The sequence below is a fragment of the Palaemon carinicauda genome, chromosome 35, assembly GCF_036898095.1.
Source record: "Palaemon carinicauda isolate YSFRI2023 chromosome 35, ASM3689809v2, whole genome shotgun sequence".
Taxonomy (NCBI): Eukaryota; Metazoa; Arthropoda; class Malacostraca; order Decapoda; family Palaemonidae; genus Palaemon; species Palaemon carinicauda.
In genome coordinates, this window is record NC_090759.1 from 57,791,216 (window position 1) to 57,811,890 (window position 20,675).

A 20,675-nucleotide genomic window follows, 5' to 3' on the forward strand; every position below is an offset into this window, starting at 1 on the left:
ATAGATTTGATTGGTAACGTCTCTGCCTGGCGTTTACCAGACGGGGGTCGAGTCCCACTCAGACTCGTTACTTCCTTCAGTGTCTGCAACCTTACCATCCTTGTGAGCTAAGGTTTTTGGGTTTGGGGGAGCATATAGGTCTATCTGGTGAGTCATCAGCAGCCATTGCTTGGCCCTCCCTGGTCCTAGCTCAGTTGGAGGGGGAGCTTGGGCGCTGATCATTTGTATATATGATCAGTCTCTAGGGCATTTTTCAGCTTGATAGGGCAGTGTGACTGTCCCCTACCTCTGCCATTCATGAGCCACCTTTAAACCTTTAAGAAAGACTTGTCAACCTGTTCAACGTAAAAACATTGGCTGCTATAGTCAATTCTTTTTAGTGAGGCAGATTTGTACCGACTCACTGTGATGCCCTTTTAGCTCGGAAAAGTTTCCTGATCGCAGATTGGTTGGACAAGATAATTCTAATCAATCAGACAGCAGGAAACTTTTCCCAGCTAAAAGGGCACCACTACGAGTCAGTGCAAATGCGTCTCATTAAAAAAAATTGAGTATAGTTTGAACTTCTGAAGTTCCACCGAATCATCCACCCGATTAGGAAGATCATTCCACAATCAGGTCACACACACGGACGTAGCATCCAATTCCCCAAACCGACTCAAACTGGATTTGACAGATGATAGGATAACCAGCACAGAATAAAGAATTTCTTCTGTATTATCCAAAAAAAAAAAATCAATGCAGAACTGCATTTAGCCAGTTAGGTTCATCATTATCGTTATTATTATTATTCGCTGATATGTATTCTATACACGTTGAGACGCTATATGGATTTGCTTCTAGAATAATTCTTTTCCGTTGCCTAATCTACTTGGTTGTAGTGGCCGATGTGGTAACGTCTCTGACTGGTGATCGCCAGACTCGGGTTCGAGTCCCACTCAAACCCTACAGTATAGCTTCTTTGGTCGCTGCAACCTCACCATCCTTGTGAGCTAATGGTTGTGGTGGCCAGTATGGTAACGTCCCTGACTATTGAACGCCAGACTCGGGTTCGAGTCCTGCTCAAACTCCATAGTTTCTTTGGTCGGTGCAACCTCACCATCCTTGTGAGCTAAGGGTTATGGTGGCCGATGTGGTAACGCCCCTGACTAGTGAACGCCAGACTCGGGTTTGAGTCCCGCTCAAATTCTATAGTTTCTTTGGTCGCTGTAACCTCACCATCCTTTTGAGCTAAAGGTTGTGGTGGCCAGACAGAAAAATAGGCAACTAAAGAAACTAGACATTAATAAAAAAAAAACTTCATTATAACTAGTTCACTGCTGGGCAAAGGCCTCTTAACATGTCCTTCCATTCCCGTCTTTTTATGCCAGTCTATACCCGAAAATTGTTCTTGGTTCGTCAGTCCATCGTCTTCTCTTCCTTTCCCTGTTTCTTTTAAAATCTCTAGGAGCCCATACTGTTATTCTTAATGTCCATCTATTACATTATCTGTCATTCTCATTATATGTCATACCCATGTCCATTTCTTTTTTCTTTCACGCTGTTACAATATCCTCTACTTTAGTTTGCTCTCGTATCCATGTTGCTCTTTTTCTGTCGTCTTGTATTATTTCCATCATTATTCTTTCCATAGCTCTTTGAGTTGTAACTAGCTTTTGTTATAAGGCTTTAGTAAGGCTCCAAGTTTCTGGTGCATAAGTTAATACTGGTTGGACCATAACATTAAATACTTTTCATTCTAGAGAAAGTGGCAATTTACTTTTCATAATCTCATTTTGTTTGCCATAAACTCTCCATCCCATGCTTATCCTTTTAATTTAGGTCTCATGTCCTGGGGGAAACAGTGTCTGTCTTTGCATTTTAATTGACCATTATCTTAATTTTACTCATATTCATTTTCAGTCTCACATTTCTGCTATATTCAAATCTTTCATCTTTTGCAATTCCTAAACAGAACTATGCTATCTGCAAATCTCAAGTTGTTAAGGTATTCCTCATTGATATTAATTCTTACATTTTCCCCAATTTCTTAAAAACTTCTTCTAGTTATACTGTGAATAATTTAGGATAGATGAGGTCTCCCTGTCTAACTCCTTTCATAATCGGAATTTTCTCATTATCTTTATGTACTTATAGAATTGCTGTACTTCCTGTATAGATATCTTCAAGTATTCTAACATAATATTTAGTTATTCCTTGAGTTTGAATGTCCTTCATTACTGCTGAAATTTTGATAGAATTGAAAGCTTTCTCATAGCCTATAAGTGTCATAACATAGTGGTTTTGTCTACTGTGTTGATTTTTCCACTAGCTGGTTAATAACATGGATATGGTCAGTTGCTGAATACCTGCTTCTGAAGCCTGCCTGCTCACCTGGTTGATTAAAGTTTAGCTGTCTTTCTATTCGGCCTAATATGATCATTGTAAATATATTATATATTACTGAGGGTGAATTTATCAAGTGATAAATTATCAGGTTTAGGTTTAGACATTAAAAAACTTTTAGTTAGGGATAAATTACTTTGACGATTAAAAGAAATTTAGACATAAAAAACTTAGATTTAGACATAGAAAAATAGATATAAGAATTTTTTTTTTAGTTACGAACACAAGTGAAATATATGCACGTCACACGCAGCTCAGCCGGTGTTTCTACCCTCAAGGGATAGAGAAAGTGTATTCGCATAATCATGCATTCTTGGCATGCACTCTCTCTCTCTCTCTCTCTCTCTCTCTCTCTCTCTCTCTCTCTCTCTCTGTGCCAAAGCATTTCAAGTTTTATAGCGGTGCTCTTGTCCGTAATGATGCCATCTGTGTTGAAGGAACAGCCCTCTTCTCGAGCTCTTACTTCGAGATGTATTCCTGTCAGTTTTATGCACTGTTCGTGTATATGTACTGATACATTTTTGCTGATTGATAGAACGGAGCTGGAGTGAGTGGTGGCATCCCCTTCACAGTTGACTAACATCCAGGTACAGTTTGGTACAGGGATTTCTCGCACACCCTCCTTGTGAGAAAATACACCCTGTTATACCCTCACTGCGCGGCGAGTTCCTATGCATAGCCCCGCCCACCACATTTGCCAAGCCCCTCCCACCACCTCATATAGCCCCCGCCCACCACCTCTTATATCCCCGCCCACCACCTCTTATATCCCCAGCCCACCACCTCTTATACCCCTGCCCACCACCTCGTGTAGCCCCGCCCACCACCTCGTATAGCCATGCCACCACCTCGTATAGCCATGCCCACCACCTCGTATAGCCATGCCCACCACCTCGTATAGCCCCCGCCCACCAAGTAGCCCCGTCCACCACCTAATGTAGGCCCGTTCACCACCTCGTGTAGCCCCGCCCACCACCTCCTATAGCCATGCCCACCACCTCGTATAGCCCTGCTCACCACCTCTGCCAAGCCCCACCCACAACCTCCACCAAGCCTCTCCCACCACCTCCACCAAGCCCCGCCCATCACCTTTGCCAAGCCCAGCCCACCACCTCGTTTAAAGCCCTGCCCACCACCTCGTTTAAAGCCCTGCCCACCACCTCGTATAGCTCCTCCCACCACCTTATATAGCCCCACCTACCACCTTTGCTATCTCTCCCCTGTTAGTTTACTCGCCGTGTAGTAAGGATGTAGCAAGTTGCATTTCCTCAAAGTGAGGTGTGCCAGGATTTCATGAATCCAACTGTACTTAATTGACATCTGTGGGTAAAGTTGCCCATCGAGTTTTGTGTCGATTCAGAAGCATAGTGTAGGTTCGATTACTGGACCAAGGTAGAAAATAATTTCTTTATGGGTATTTATTCCCAAAGTAGAGTTATTTCAGTACAAAAAACTGTTTGTTACACAATATTTGAAAGTACGTGTTGAGAACAAAACTAGTATATATATATATGTATATATATATATATATATATATATATACATATGTGTATATATAGATATGTATATAGTATATATTTATGTATATATATATGTACATATATATATGTGTGTGTGTTTATAGACAATTATATAAATAGAAGAGCGACTCGGTACGGCTTAATAAAGAAATCAAGTTAAATTGATAAGGGAACGAAAAGAGAGAGAGAGAGAGAGAGAGAGAAGAGAGAGAGAGAGAGAGAGAATTTGGCACACGTCCCCTTCTAAGTGTAACACACATCCGAGATGAAGGATGAGACAGTTTGCATGACATTTATTTTCTGAAATTAATATTGGAGGAGACACGTGGATAGAGTTAGGTTCCCTTGCCTCGCTTAAATGATGTTGATCGTTTTCGGTCTCATGAATTATGATCATTTTCTTTATGGATTAATTCAAAAGGGAGTTTTATTTAGGGCTTTTGTTAGTGTGTGTTTGTGTCTTATTATTGTTATTATTATTGTTGTTGGTGGTGTTGTTATTATTATTGTTATTTTTATTATTATTAGTGTTATTATTATTATTATTGTTTTTGTTGTTGTTGTTATCATTATTATTATTTTTATTATGATTGTTATTAATATTGTTATTAATATTATTATTATTATTATTATTATTATTGTTGTTGTTATTGTTATTATCATTATTATTGTTATTGTTATTATTGTTGTTATTACTATTATTGTTATTATTATTATTATTATTATTCTCATTATTATTACCTCCGCCAGGAGGTTATGTTTTCGGTTCGGTTTGTTTGTTTGTTTCTCTGTTTGTCTGTCTGTCTGTGGACAACGTAGAGGCCACATTTCTACACGGAATCACTTCAAACTTGGCCAAGTAGTTCCCCAATGTGTATGGAAGAACTGATTAAATTTTGGTCAAGGTCACCCCCAAGGTCAAGGTCACAGGGGTCACTGGTGTCACTATGACATAAGTGGCCATATCAAGAGACAGAAATAAAGCACTGACTTTTGCATAAGCCAACAGGGAAGTCCTAGTCCAGGCGCAACCCATGGGTGATGTTCAAATTTATAAAGGTCAAAGGTCAAGGTCATATTGGTGCATTATATCAATGTCATATTAAGTATCAGTGGCAAATGAACAAAGATCACTTGAAGGTCAAAAGTCAAGCAGGTCACTTGAAGGTCAAGGTCACGTGAAGGTCAAGGTCACGTGAAGGTCAAGGTCACGTGAAGGTCAAGGTCACCTGAAGGTCAAGGTCACGTGAAGGTCAAGTACATTTGAAGATCAAGGTCACTTGAAGCCAAGGTCACGTGAAGGTCAAGGTCACTTGAAGGTCACGTGAAGGTCAAGGTCATGTGAAGGTCAAAGTCACATTAAGGTCAAGGTCACCTTGGCGGAGGTATGTCCTCTACGAGGACCATGTCCGCGTTCAGGACTTGCTCACTTGTTATTATTGTTATTATTTTTATTATTATTATTATTTTTATTATTATTATTATTATTATTATTATTATTATTACTACCTCCGCCAACGAAGTTGGAAGGAGGTTATGTGTCACCCCTGTTTGAGTGGTTGTTTGTTTGTGTGTGTGTGTGTTTTTTTTTTCTTTTTTTTTTGTGAACACCTTACTTACCACAATTTTAATCCTAATGAAACTTATTATTATTATTATTATTATTATTATTATTATTTATTACTTTCGCCAACGAAGTTGTAAGGAGGTTTTTGTTTTATTCCCTGTGTGTGAGTGTTTGTTTGTGAACACCTTCCTGGCCACAATTTTTATCGAAGAGTAGTGAAAAAAACTCATGAGGTATTTTTATATTTTTAAAGAAATTCATGAGGTATTTTTAAGCTTGAAATTCTTGAGATATTTTTACATTTTTAAACAAATTCGTGAGATATTTTTAGATTTGTAAACAAATTCATGAGGTATTTTTAGATATTTAAACAAATTCATTAAGTATTTTTAGATTTTGATATAAAATGGTGAAGTATATTTTTATTTTTTTTCTAAATTATCATATAACTGTGTCGATTTTATTCCAAGATCTGTTTAATTTCAGTTTCAGTTCATTGGCATAATTTTTATCATTTCTTTGCTTATTTCCATTTTTATCTCGTTTTTTTTTCTTAATGCCGTAGGCCCTCTATTTTTAATAACCTTTTGTCTTTTCATTTTCATCTTTGATTATCTCTCTCTCTCTCTCTCTCTCCTCTCTCTCTCTCTCTCTCTCTCAATCATCATTTTTTCTATTTCCATCTTTTATCTTATTTTTTTATCACCATTTTTTTTCTTTTAATCATCAATTTGTCTTCCATATTTTCTCTCCCACTCTCTCAATCCCACAGGACTCAATATTTAATCATAATTTTGCATATTTCTATTTTTACCTTACGTTTCTCTTCTTCTAAATCCCATTAACTTTAATAACCGTCTTGGCAATTTTCCATTTATATATTAAATTTCTCTCCCTTAATCCTATAGGCCTCTACTTTTTCATCATCATTCTCTCTCTCTCTCTCTCTTAATCTCTCTCTCTTAATGCCATACGCCTCTACGTTTTAATCATAATTTTCTCTCTCTCTCTCTCTCTCTCTCTCTCTCTCTCTCTCTCTTAATCCCATAGGCCTTTACTTTTAATCACCAATCTCTCTTTCTCTCTCTCTCTCTCTCTCTCTCTCTCTCTCTCTCTCTCTTAATCCCATAGGCCTCTACTTTTTAATCATCATTCTCTCTCTCTCTCTCTCTCTCTCTCTCTCTCAATCCCATAGGCCTCTACTTTTTAATCATCATTTCTCTCTCTCTCTCTCTCTCTCTCTCTCTCTCTCTCTCTCAATCCCATAGGCCTCTACTTTTTAATCATCATTTCTCTCTCTCTCTCTCTCTCTCTCTCTCTCTCTCTCTCTCTCTCTCAATCCCATAGGCCTCTACTTTTTAATCATCATTTCTCTCTCTCTCTCTCTCTCTCTCTCTCTCTCTCTCTCAATCCCATAGGCCTCTACTTTTTAATTATCATTTCTCTCTCTCTCTCTCTCTCTCTCTCTCTCTCTCTCTCTCTCTCTCTCTAATCCCATAGGCCTCTACTTTTTAATCATCATTTTGCCTCTCTCTCTCTCTCTCTCTCTCTCTCTCTCTCTCTCTTTTAATCCCATTGGCCTCTACTTTATAAGCATCATTCTCTCTCTCTCTCTCTCTCTCTCTCTCTCCCCCCCCCCTCTCTCTCTCTCTCTCTCTCAATCTCATAGACCTCTACTTTTTAATCATCATTTTCTCTCTCTCTCTCTCTCTCTCTCTCTCTCTCTCTTAATCCCATAGGCCTCTACTTTTTAATCACCATTCTCTCTCTCTCTCTCTCTCTCTCTCTCTCATAGGCCTCTAATTTTTCTCCCGATACCGTAAGTCCCTGTACAGTAGGCCTCTCTCTCTCAGTGCTTGCTGTGGCCTCCCAGAAGTATGCCTCAGCTGAAGTATAGATCCGGCCTTCCTCCCTCATAATCTCCCCCTCCCCCTTTCCCCTCAAACACCCCCTTCCCTCAATCACCCCCTTTCCCCCCAATCACCCCCTTCCCCTCTGGTCTCACCCTTCCCTGCAAATATCCCCTTTACTCCTCTACCTTTTCATCATCTGTTTTTATTCCTTTTTATCAGCCTTTGCTCTTTTGTATTTCATCATATTTTCCTATCTCCCCCTCTCTCTCCCCTTACTCCAGAGCTTTTCACCCCCCCCCCCCCCTTCCTTTTTTCCGTCTGGTTTCCCAATCTTAATCTTCCCTCAGTATATTTTCTAATTCCTTGTTTTCATCTCTCTCTCTCTCTCTCTCTCTCTCTCTCTCTCTCTATATATATATATATATATATATATATATTTATGTCTATATGTATTTATATTTGTATGTGTACATCAAATATAATGTATATGTATATTTATGTATACATGTATTTATATTTGTATGTGTATATCAAATATACTGTATATGTATATATTTGTATGTGTATATCAAATATTCTGTATATATATATGTATATACTGTATATACATTGAATGTAAATATGTATTTATATTTGCATGAATACGTACAGTATATACATGAGAGGTATATATGTGAACGTAAATGTATTTCATGCTAATTCATATATACATTTACTTGCGTAGCACAATCACATCCAAAGGTGGACAGTAGCTTTGGAGAGAGAGAGAGAGAGAGAGAGAGAGAGAGAGAGAGAGAGAGAGTACGGCTTCATATCCGGTGACAGTCGGCAACCGATTGACAGAAAGTAGCTTTTGTCATTCTGGGTTTTCACGTCAAGAAGCCAACGGCTTTGAAACTCTCTCTCTCTCTCTCTCTCTCTCTCTCTCTCTCTCTCTCTCTGTGATCGGTTTCACAATAACGGAAGTAAAACCGATATATATATATATATATATATATTAAACTGTAATGGGAATTATGTACAGTTGGACGCAGGAATCCCTGGCACATTGCACTCTTGGGATGTCGTGGCCTCTTGGTAACGTCATTGCCTGGTGATCCCCAGACTGGGGTTCGTGTCCCGCTCAAACTTGTTAGTTCCTTTGGTCACCATTCTTTTGAACTAAGGATGTGGGTTTGGGGAAGCCTATAGGTCTATATGCTGAGTCATCTGCAGCCATTGCCTGGTTCTCCTTGGTCTAAGCTTGATGGAGGGGCTTTTTGGGGAGCATATATGTCTTCCTGCTGAGTCATCAGCAACCATTGCCTGATCCTCCCTGGTCCTAACTTGGGTGGAGAGGGGATTAGGGTGCTGATCATATGTATACAAGGCCAGTCTACAGGGCATTGACCTACTTGATAGGGAAATGTCCCTGTCCCTTTCCTCTGCCACTCATGAGTGGCCTTTAAACTTCAAGTGTCCCCTGTCGCAGCTTTTTGCGCGGCTAGTTCTTGTGTTACTCCCTGCCTCCGTCCCCTGTTGCTTGTTGTCGACCTTCTTGTACCGGCCGTCCTTATAATTTTTTGAAGTTTGTAGTACTGTTAAATCATTTTATGAGAAAAATTGAAATAATATTGGGGATAATTATATCATTTTTTAAAAATTGGTAGTACTGTTAAATTTATTTTTTGAGAATTATTGAAATAAAAAGGGGAATAATTATTTTTTAATTTAGTAATATTGTTAAATTATACATCGTGATTGGCTACCACCTTCTCACAGTTGATTCATATAAACATAGTAATAATAAACCAGATTATAGGTAATTATATCACTTTGATAGTGACCTACGCGACTGGCGGGCGCAGCACGCTTGGCAGAATGGACGAGCAACGAGATAATGTCAATTTGTGAGCGAAGCGAGCTACAGCGGAGCACAGACCACCTTCTCACAGCTGATTCATATAAACATAAAGGTTAAAGGTGACTGGTTTCCTTTCTGGTTCCATCAGAATAGATGCTCACCAGAACGTCAGCCGGGCAAGCTCAACCCCCCACTGTGGGGCCCTACCACTGCAGTAGCCTCCCGAGTAAACAGCTTGAACTCACGGTCCTGGGCGGAGATTGATCTCTTGCCATGCGAATGCTAGGCAAACACGTTGCCACTATACTAACTGGTTATAGGTAATTATATTACTTTCATAGTGACTGATGCGGCTGGCGTGTGCAGCAGAGGAGCATTGAGATAATTTCAATTTGTGAGCGAAGCGAGCCACAGCGGAGCAAAGACCACCTTCTCACAGCTGATTCATATAAACATAATAATAATAAAACTGATTATAGGTAGTTAATAGTGATCGACGCGACTGGCATGCGCAGCACTGGCACAACAGAGGAGCAATGAGATAATTTCAATTTGTGAGCAAAGCAGGCCATGGCGGAGCAAAGACCACCTTCTCACAGCTGATTCATATAAACATAATAATAATAAAAATAATTATAGGTAATTAATAGTGACCGACGTGGCTGGCCTGCGTAGCACGCTTGGCCCAACAGAGGAGCAATGAGATGATTTTAATTTGTGAGTGAAGCAGGCCATGGCGGAGCAAAGACCTTCTGAGTGACAGCCAATCATGACGCTTCTGTAAATGATTAGAAACTTTACATTTCTGTCATTTTTTTTTCTAATTCACCTTATTCTTCTGCATCTCTCTCCACCGCACCTCTCACCCCACTTCCCACTTTCACATTTTATCCTCATCACCGAACTTTTCTTTACTTCAAGGTGTGTTCATCGTGAACCCTCAAAACTTGTAGCTCTACTTGGAAGCGACTAATTAACTGTCAACAATAATAAAAAACTCCGCTCTTCTTTAGCATTCTCTGGGCTTTCCAGACTCACCTGACTGCTGAAGTCGAAACATTCAATTAGAGGCATCAACAATTTTGTTGACACTTACCTTTATCCCCATTTCTGTTATTTGCATATATTTATGTATCACAGATTTATCTTTTAATAAATGCTAACATAAACTTTTCAAAAAGTTCTTGTTTTATGAAGGTTTTTATTTTTTTTTTATGAAAACACCTTTTGAATACTCCTCTAAAATTTATAATTCTATGAATACTCGGATTGTTTTGCCAGTTACTGCAAATTTTCACTATACTCAATGAGACATACACCATAAGAGGAATTTTAATCTTATATATATATATATATATATATATATATATATACTGTATACTGTATATATATATATATATATATATATATATATATATATATATGCACACACACACATATATATATATATATATATATATATATACATATATATATACACATACATATATATATATACACACATATATATATATTATATATGTGTATATATATTATATTTATGTATATAATATATATATATATATATATATATATATATATATATATATATATATGGGTACTTCTTCCCATCTTTCTTCAAAGGAAAGAGGGTCAGTGGTGGTAGATAGGAAGATTTTTCAGTGAGAGAGAGAGAGAGAGAGAGAGAGAGAGAGAGAGAGAGAGAGAGAGAGAGAGAGAGAGAGAATATTTAATCAGCATTTAAGTGTTAAACTCCAAACAGATAGAAACAGCTCTCATCAAATACCAGTCAGTTCACATTTCAACTAATTAGAAAACAAACCAAAATTCATACAGACACCGAAAGAAAATGTTTTATAGAAAAGAAAGTTTATTTTTATATTTTATAAATTTTCTTTATATTTCAGTGTATTGATAGATACGATCAGTCACAAGGACTCCTACCTCGTAGAGAGAGAGAGAGAGAGAGAGAGAGAGAGAGAGAGAGAGAGAGAGAGAGAGAGAGAGAGAGAGAGAGAGAGAGAAAATTAGTTACAACATCCCAGAGCTCTCTCTCGTTTTTGAAGTGGTAGATTTGATGTTAGACAACACACGCGCACACACACAAACCAACATCCAAATTAAATCCTACCGAGTGTTCTCCAAATGAAAGACATCCTTATGGCTGGACTACATAAAGGATCAATATGATCGGTCCAATTTCTTCCTCGATATCACAGGTGATAAACAATAATTCGGATCACGATAACATCCGATAACGTGTGCGTACGTACATACGTAATCACAATCACATATATAAATGTATATCACGTTATTTATAGTTTTTTTAAAGGACGCTCATGAATGGCAGAGGAAAGGATCAGTGACATTGCCCTATCAAGCACAACAATGCTCTTGACTAGCCATAAATACATATGATCAGCGCCCAAGCCCCCTCTCCACCCAAGCTAGGATCAACGAGGTCCAGGCAATGGCTGCTGATGACTCACCAGATAGACCTATAGGCTCCCCCAAACCCCCCTATCCTTAGCTCACAAGGAGGGTGAGGTTGCGGGACTCAAACCCCAGTCTGGTGATCACCAGGCAAGGACATTACCAGGAGGCATTTAAATAAAAAAAATTAATCCTTGTAACAAAAGCCCTGAAAGAGTCTCTTCGTTTATTTTATTATTGGGTTCAAGGTTTTTAGTAGAAATTGAGAAGTTGTGGGGTCACCGTGTATTAAACACATATAGTATAATTATAACTAGTACAAGTAACTGGATTTTCTATTTTTCTTTCTCTTTATATACATATGTATGCATGCATGTATGTATGTATATATATATATATATATATACATATATATATATATATATATATATATATATGTATAAAAATATATACATATATATACAGTATACAGATATATGCATAAACAGTATATAAATGAAAACTATCTGGAATATATATATATATATATATATATACATATATATATATATATATATATATTATATATATATATATACATATATACATATATATACACTTATTATTATTATTATTATTATTATTTTCATTAATATTGGTATTATAATTATTACTTGCTAAGCTACAACATTAATTAGGGGAAGAAGGATGCTATAAGTCCAAGGGATCCAACAGGGTAAATAGCCCAGTGAGGAAAGGAAAGGAGGAAATGAATAGAACATTTTAAGAACAGTAACAACATTGAAATACATCTTTCATATATGAACTATAAAAACAACACGTGTATGTATACAGTATATATATATATATATATATATATAGCTACACACACATACTAACACACTAAGCGACATATATAAATCTATAACTATTCTGATAAGACCTAAGACAAGACATACAGAAAATATACTTCCCCCCAAAAAAAAAGATACTCCAAAATGTATCCTTCCTTTAAAAACAAAAAAAAAAAAAACAAAAAAAAACTAAAAAAAAAACCATATTCGCCCTCTGGGTAAACCCACAAAACCCTTGACAACTAAATAAAAATGAGTCGAGAGGATTTGCGAAAATCTAAAGTTTCGTTCATTTTCCCACGAGGATAAAAAAAAAAAAACGCCGTCTGGACCACTAGGGTGCGTTCAATCTGGGCCCCCCCCCCCCCCCAAAAAAAAAAAAAAAAAAAAAAAGATGTTGACGGCACAAACGCTGCAAAATTCCAGTGCTTCGCAAAAACCAGAGTAATAATCCTTTGGGGGAGTACTTGCGCCATGAAGGAAAGCCACGATATTAAAGAGAGAGAGAGAGAGAGAGAGAGAGAGAGAGAGAGAGTACCTTTTAAGGCGTAAGTTATAGACAAAGATGTATTTTACATATATATACACTATGTATATATATATATATATATACAGTATATATATATATATATATATATGTATATATATATATATGTATATATATATATATATACAGTATATATATATATATATATATAATATATATATCTATCTATATATATATATATATATATATTATATATATATATATATATATATATATATATATATAAACATATACATATATACATATATATGTATATGTACACGCATATATATATATATATATATTTGACTATATTATCCATACAGTTCAAAGTAGAAATATTTCTACTAAAATCGAACAAAGGAACAACAGAGTAAGAATGCTACAGAAGAAAATGAATATTCCAGAGAAATTAATTTCGTATTTCTGTGGAATAAAAAACACTAGGGGTTTGAAAAAATATTCAGATTATTATAAGTAATTATAAAATTATCTATTAAACTACAGCACTTAATTGTAGAATTTGCTCTTCCAAATTGAGTGTTGTTGTTATTATGAGCTGGACATAATCGCTTCCATGTAAGGATTGTTTATTTTCACTCCATCGACCTATGTCCATTATTATTATTATTATTATTATTATTAAATGTTAAGCTACAACCCTAGTTGGAAAAGCAAGATGCTATAAGCCCAAGGGCTCCAACAGGGAAAAATAGCCCTGTGAGGAAAGGAGATAAGGAAATAAATAAATGATGAGAATAAAATTAACAATATATCATTCTAAAAACAGTAACAGCATTATTAGAGGTTGACCAAGCTTAGATTTTTAAACTAGAATTAAATACTCATGACAGTGCTTAGTGTGCTTACGGAATTGTGCAGGCCGATGTGGTAACGTCCCTGAGGTTCGAGTCCCGCTCAAACTCGTTAGTTCTTTTGGTTGCTGCAAGCTCCCCATCCTTGTGAGCTAAGGATGGGGGATTTTGGGGAGCCTATAGGTCTATCTGCTTAGTCATCAGCAGCCATTGTCTGGCCCTCCTTGGTCTTAGCTTGGATGGAGAGGGGGGCCACCTGGGCGCTGATCATATGGTATATATTGTCAGTCTCTAGACCATTGTCCTGCTTGATAGGGTATTGTCACTGTCCCTGGCCTCTACCATTCATGAGCGGCCTTTAAACCTTAAACCTAGCCTTTGGCCTAGACCCTTAGATCTGTACCAACCGTGTGTCACACGATCGTACATCGTAACGACATTTCATTTTGTGTACGTATCATGCTTGTATCTTCGCTCTCCCCTCGCACTGATAAGAACCTGGAATAACATGTCTATTTTTCTCACCGTTAACTGTTAACCGGTGAGCTTTTCAGTTGAACATGAAATTGCCTGTTAAGTTTTGTATGCCCAATTTGCCTGGAGTTTATCTATATATAAACGAGTTTTCTGTAATAAAGTTTACTCAGTTGTTTTCATCCTGCCTTTGAGTCACAACCCTTTCTCGGCCCGTCACATTGGTGACGCCGTCACATATCTAATCCAATCCAGTAGAGATTGTCACAGACTCTCAGGTAAGTTTCTATAAGAGTTTCTGGTAAATGAAAGTACAGTTTTGTTGACACGGTGCTCGAAATCATTTGTCACAGTTTACAGTGCAGGTCTTGACCTATTTCCACCAGCTTTGTTTACTAACTACCTGTTGGACAAGTTCAGTAAATATTGCTTTCTCAATAGAGAAAAGTAATCATGGCTTTTTTTTTTTGATCGAGGAAAAAAGGATTACACAATGTGTATTCTGGCAGATTGATAAAAGCTAACATCGCCGGATTAATTCGCATGTTTTATATATACAGTATATATATATATATATATATATATATATGTATATATATACATATATATATATATATATATATACACATACATACATACATACATATATACAAATACATATACATATACATAAAGTGTGTGTGTGTTTTCTGTGTGTTAGAATTATGCTACACTCATCCTCGTGCATGTAGGTCATGTTGCAAGGATTTTATAGAAATCTATGTGAACAGATTAATCTTAATTTATTGTTACCTTGTGAAAGCTTTTCACAGTTCTGTATCTGCCAGTATTTTGAATTTATTATTCGTATATTCTTGTTTGTACATAATTAGGTTTTTTTTTTTTTTTTTTTTTTTTTGTGGTGGCTGATGTGGCAACGTCCCTGACTGGTAAACATCAAACTGGGGTTCGAATCTCGCTCAAACTCGTTAGTTTCTTTGGTCGCTGCAACCTCACTATTCTTGTGAGCTAAGGATGGGTGTCTGGGGGTCGCCTATAGGTCTGTCTGCTGAGTCATCTGCAGCCATTGCCTGGCCTTCCTTGGTCCTAACTTGTGTGGAGAGGAGGCTTGGGCGCTGATCATCAGTCTGTAGGGCATTGTCCTTCCCGATAGGTAATGTCACTGTCCTTAGCCTCTGCCATTCATGAGCAGTTTTTAAACGTGGAAGTCCACAGAATTCTCTTGCCGGGAGGTACACTCGGGCATAGGCCTACTGATTTTTTTTTTTTAATTGTTTATAGTTTATACGTAAATGATCTAATCTAATGTTGTTTCTATCCTTGAAGTATTTTATTTTGTTTGTTAATTATTTTCTTGTTGTTTATATATTTCATTGTTTCCTCTACCCACTGGGCTATTTTTCCTTGTTGGAGCCCTTGGGCTTATAGCATCTTGCTTTTCCAACTAGGGTTGTAGCCTAGCTTGTAATAATAATAATAATAATAATAATAATAATTCTACCATTTCCATATGTAAACTATGAAAATATCAAATATAAACCCATTTTGTACTTTCTAATACCTCTATTGAAGATGAAACGAACAATTTTGTCTCCTGAACTCTTGAGAGAAATATGACAAGAGCTTCAAAAGTCCTAGCTTTTCTCTCCTCGGTCTGAACTCTGAAAGTCAAGTTGATGTTTGTGGTCGTCTTCTGAAGTGTGGTATCATGAGTTGAAGATTATTGTTTTTTCGAAAGTTTCGTCTGTTTGGTTTGCGGTTACGGGGTCATTTTTGATAGATAGTGTGATTTTTTATGGTTGTTGATATGTTATGTATGTATGTATATATATTATATATATGTATATATATATATATATATATATTTATGTGTATATATACATATATATTTATGTGTATATATACATATATATATATATATATATATATATATATATATATATATATGTGTGTATATATATATATATATATATATAACATATACATATATTCATACATTTATTTGTATGTTACATACAACTAACTGCCTATATTTGTAAATACAGTATATATATATATATATATAATGTATACATATATTATATTTATATATATATATTATACATATATATATATATATATATATATATGTATGTATATATTATATTTATATATATATATATTATACATATATATATATATATATATATATATTAACTACACATTTAGACGTGTTTTTCATATTCAAATAAGCCATATATTTTGATACTGTAATATCTGGTTTCTCTTACCGACCGCGGGATCAGAGCCCCAGGCGAAACCACTCAAAGACAATAGCTTCTGACCGGGCAGGAATCGAACCCTGGTCCAGGAAACTTGTAACAATAGTGACGTACCACTTAGCCACGAAGAAGATGGCTAAGTGGTATGTTACTGTTGTTACAAGTTTCCAGGACCAGGGTTCGATTCCCGACCGGTAAGAAGCTATTGTCTTTTAGAGGTTTCGCCTGGGGTTCTGATCCCGAGGTCGGTAAGAGAATCCAGACATTATAGTATCAAAATATATAGGTTATTTGATTATATATATATATATATATATATATATATTATATATATATATATATACACATATATATATATAAATATGTATATATATATGTATGTATATATATATGTATATATATATGTATATATATATATATATATATGTATATATATATATATATATATATCATTCTTTCCTGAGTGAGAATACCTTAACGCGGTGAAAGTATATGCATATATCCATGATCAGTTATTAGGGCTACCCATACTAGGTTGGTTTGCTTTGACCAATCTAGACGGAATTCTTCTACCATCACCAATCCTTCGGAACTGGTCGACTTGGTGATGAAAACTGGTCAAACCCCAAACGTTAATTCACATGTTAGAGGCTTTATCCTGCAGTGGACTAGAAATGGCTAAATTTCACTCTCTCTCTCTCTCTCTCTCTCTCTCTCTCTCTCTCTCTCTCTCCTCTCAGTCTTTTTATAGTCGACTGTCGTGTCGAATTTGTTTGGTCAAGCCTTCTGTCTTGATTATCTTTGGCACGATCGACCTTGGGATGGGATAGTCTGACCTTGAACTGGGGCTCTGTGACCTTCGGTCCAAAATAATAATTTTTTTTTTTTTTTTTTTTTTTTTTTGAGCAGTGTTGCGTTTAATTTACATATACTGACATCGATGGTGATATATGATGATTCTGGTTAATTCTATCATAATTTATCGACAGCTCTTTACTTCCAATAATTCAATAATAGAATTAATGTTAACTGTCACCAGAACTGTAATTTAGCTTAAAAACACTTATGTAATTGTTCTTTTAGTTCTTATTTCCTTATACATTCAAATTGCTATTAACTGTCACCATAGATATGGCAATGTCCCTGACTGGTGAACGCCAGACTGAGGTTCGATTCCTACTCAAACTCGTTTGTTTCTTTGGTCGCTGCAACCTCACCATCCTTGTGAGCTAAGGATGGGGTGTTTTGGGGTGCCTTTAGGTCTATCTGCTGAGTCATCAGCAGCCATTGCTTGGTCCTCCTTGGTCTTAGCCAAGGAGGACAGACCTAGCTCAATCCTCCTCCTTCCCCAACCCTTCCTGACCCACCACACAGTTGAGAGAGAGAGAGAGAGAGAGAGAGAGAGAGACTCCCTATGTGTACGTTTATACCAAAATCTAAAGCAACCACAGGTCTACCCAATACATTTTCTACTTCCTCAACCCTCATGACCCCAAACACAGCTGATCACCGTCATGATCAGTCGTGGTTTGCATACGTCTTTTGGAGTCTTAATTGATTTAACCTTTACGGGTGATTTGCTTGCTGCTGCAGCTGGTTGTTGGAGGGGAGGGGGAGGAGGGGGTTGGGGGTGTTGGAGGAGGTGGTGGGAAGACAGGTGATTGAGGGGGGAGACCAGTTGAAGATTGGTAAATCGTGGCTATGAATAGATTTGTCGTTTTGAGCATCTTTTGAGGAAAACGTTTTATGGTTAAAATTAAACAATAAATTAAACAGATAAGGATATAATAATTAAAGGAGTAATTGGATAAGTATTTAAAGGTTTAAAAGCCGCCTATGAATGGCAGAGGCAAGGGACAGTGACCATGTCCTATCGAGCAAGACAATGCCCTAGAGACTGACCATATACACGTATGATCAGCGCCCATGCCTTCTCTCCACCCAAGCTAGGACCAAGGAGGGCCAGCCAATAGTTGCTGATGACTCAGCAGATAGACCTCTAGGCAAACTCCCATCCTTAGCTCACAAGGATGATGAGGTTTGAAGGGTTAAAGGTCGCTCATGAATGACAGGGGCAAGCGACAGTGACATTGCCCTATTGAGCAGGACAATGCCCTAGAGACTGATCATATATACATATGATCAGCGCCCAAGTCCCCTCTCCACCCAAGCTAGGACCAGGGAGGGCCAAGCAATGGCTGCTGATGACTCAGCAGATAGACCAATAGGCTCCCTCAAACCCCCTATCCTTAGCTCACAAGGATGGTAAGGTTGCAGCGATAAAAGAAACTAACGAGTTTGAGCTGGACTCGAACCCCAGTCTGGCGATCACCAGTGAGGGACGTTATCACATCGGCCACCACCATATCATTAAATCCTGATTAGTTTTAGTATATTGATTAAGGTCTTATCCTTTGGTTTGAAATTCCAAGTAGCTCTCAAGGACACAATGCTATATATCTTATCTACCTCTTATAGACTTTTCTACTTCACCCTGAATATAGACCAGCTGTCTATCTTTTAACACCCTTTTTAATGTATCTATCTATCTATCGGCTTTTCATCTCTTCCATCTTCTGCCTCTTCTTTGATGTCTTACTTCTTCAGTGGCCTCCTTTTCTCAAGTCCTCTTCAATATTGGCTGATCCACACAGAAAAAAAAGAGGGGGGGTCTTGGCACGTGCTGTGATATCACCTACCATCTCTCTCTCTCTCTCTCCTCTCTCTCTCTCTCTCTCTCTCTAGCAGTGTGTTGGGGGCAGGAAGAGTTGAGAAAGGACAATATTTGGGGTAGACCAATGATACTTTAGGTTTTGATATAAACATGCGTAGCGTAAAGGTCTCTCTCTCTCTCTCTCTCTCTCTCTCTCCTCTCTCTCTCTCTCTCTCTCTCTCTCTCTCTCTCTCTCATAAAGGAGGCAGAGATTTCTTTGTCTGTGCTCTTAGATATAAATAGCATTATAAGTGATACTTTTATGTACTTGAAATTACTAATACTCGTGACAATAAATAATTAATTGTTATTTGTGAATAGTATTAACAAGCGTCGCACTAACAAAGGTCATCAAGGAATGAAGTGAATTTAGATAAAACATTTATTATCGGGTTATCAAAAGATATATACCTGGGGTTGGGTGAAGTGTCGTCAGTGCACATTATGCGGTGTACTGTAGGCAATAATTAATACCTCCGTTGTTGCTTTCTTCAATATTTTCTAAATTATACTTTATATTTAATCTTCTCTGTTTCCCCCAGTTGTATTTTGGGCGCTGAAGGGACCTACAGGCCCCAACGCCAGATTATTTAGCCCAAAATAATGAATTTACAATTTCGTGTGAGAGTTTTATTATTATTATTATTATTATTATTATTCGATGGCAGCCTTATTTTAAACAGGTCATATAAATATAAAAAATCTATTTGCTATTAGAATTTAGTATTCATTATTATCATTATTATTATTATTATTATTATTATTACTATTATGATTGTAGGTATTATTATTATTATTATTATTATTATTATTATTATTATTATTATCCGATGCCAACCCATTATTAATTTATTTTAAACATGTCAATTAATATATAAAAATTTATTTCTTATTAGAATTGAGTATCATCATCATCATCTTCATCATCATCTTCATCATCATCATCATCATCATCATCATCATCATCATCATCATCATCATTATTATTATTATTATTATTATTATTATTATTATTAAGAAAATACCTTATGACAGCGCTATCTATTGCCCCAAATGACAGCCTGTTTACACGTAAACTCTCAACGCCTTTGATAAGAGAGATCTTCTAAGAGATCCTTTTGAAAAGGCGATCCTTAATTACGGGTTATTTAAAGGACGCCCATTGTCTTCCTTCCCCCTTCCTTTCTCCTTATCGATTAGTCCTTGAGTCTCGGCCCCCTTTTATAAAAGGAATTCATCAACGATGGTGAGTTCACTCGTTGTCAGGCTGTCAGGCTGGACACGCAGTTTCTGACGGTAGGGAAGTCCGCTGTAGGACCTAAGGGTTTTATGCAAAGGAGTGCTAGTATTAGGTTGTATTTATGTATTTATATATACACACGTATACTTAACGATTATATAAATACACATGCATACACACACATAACCTGAAACAATAATAAATGCTGCTGT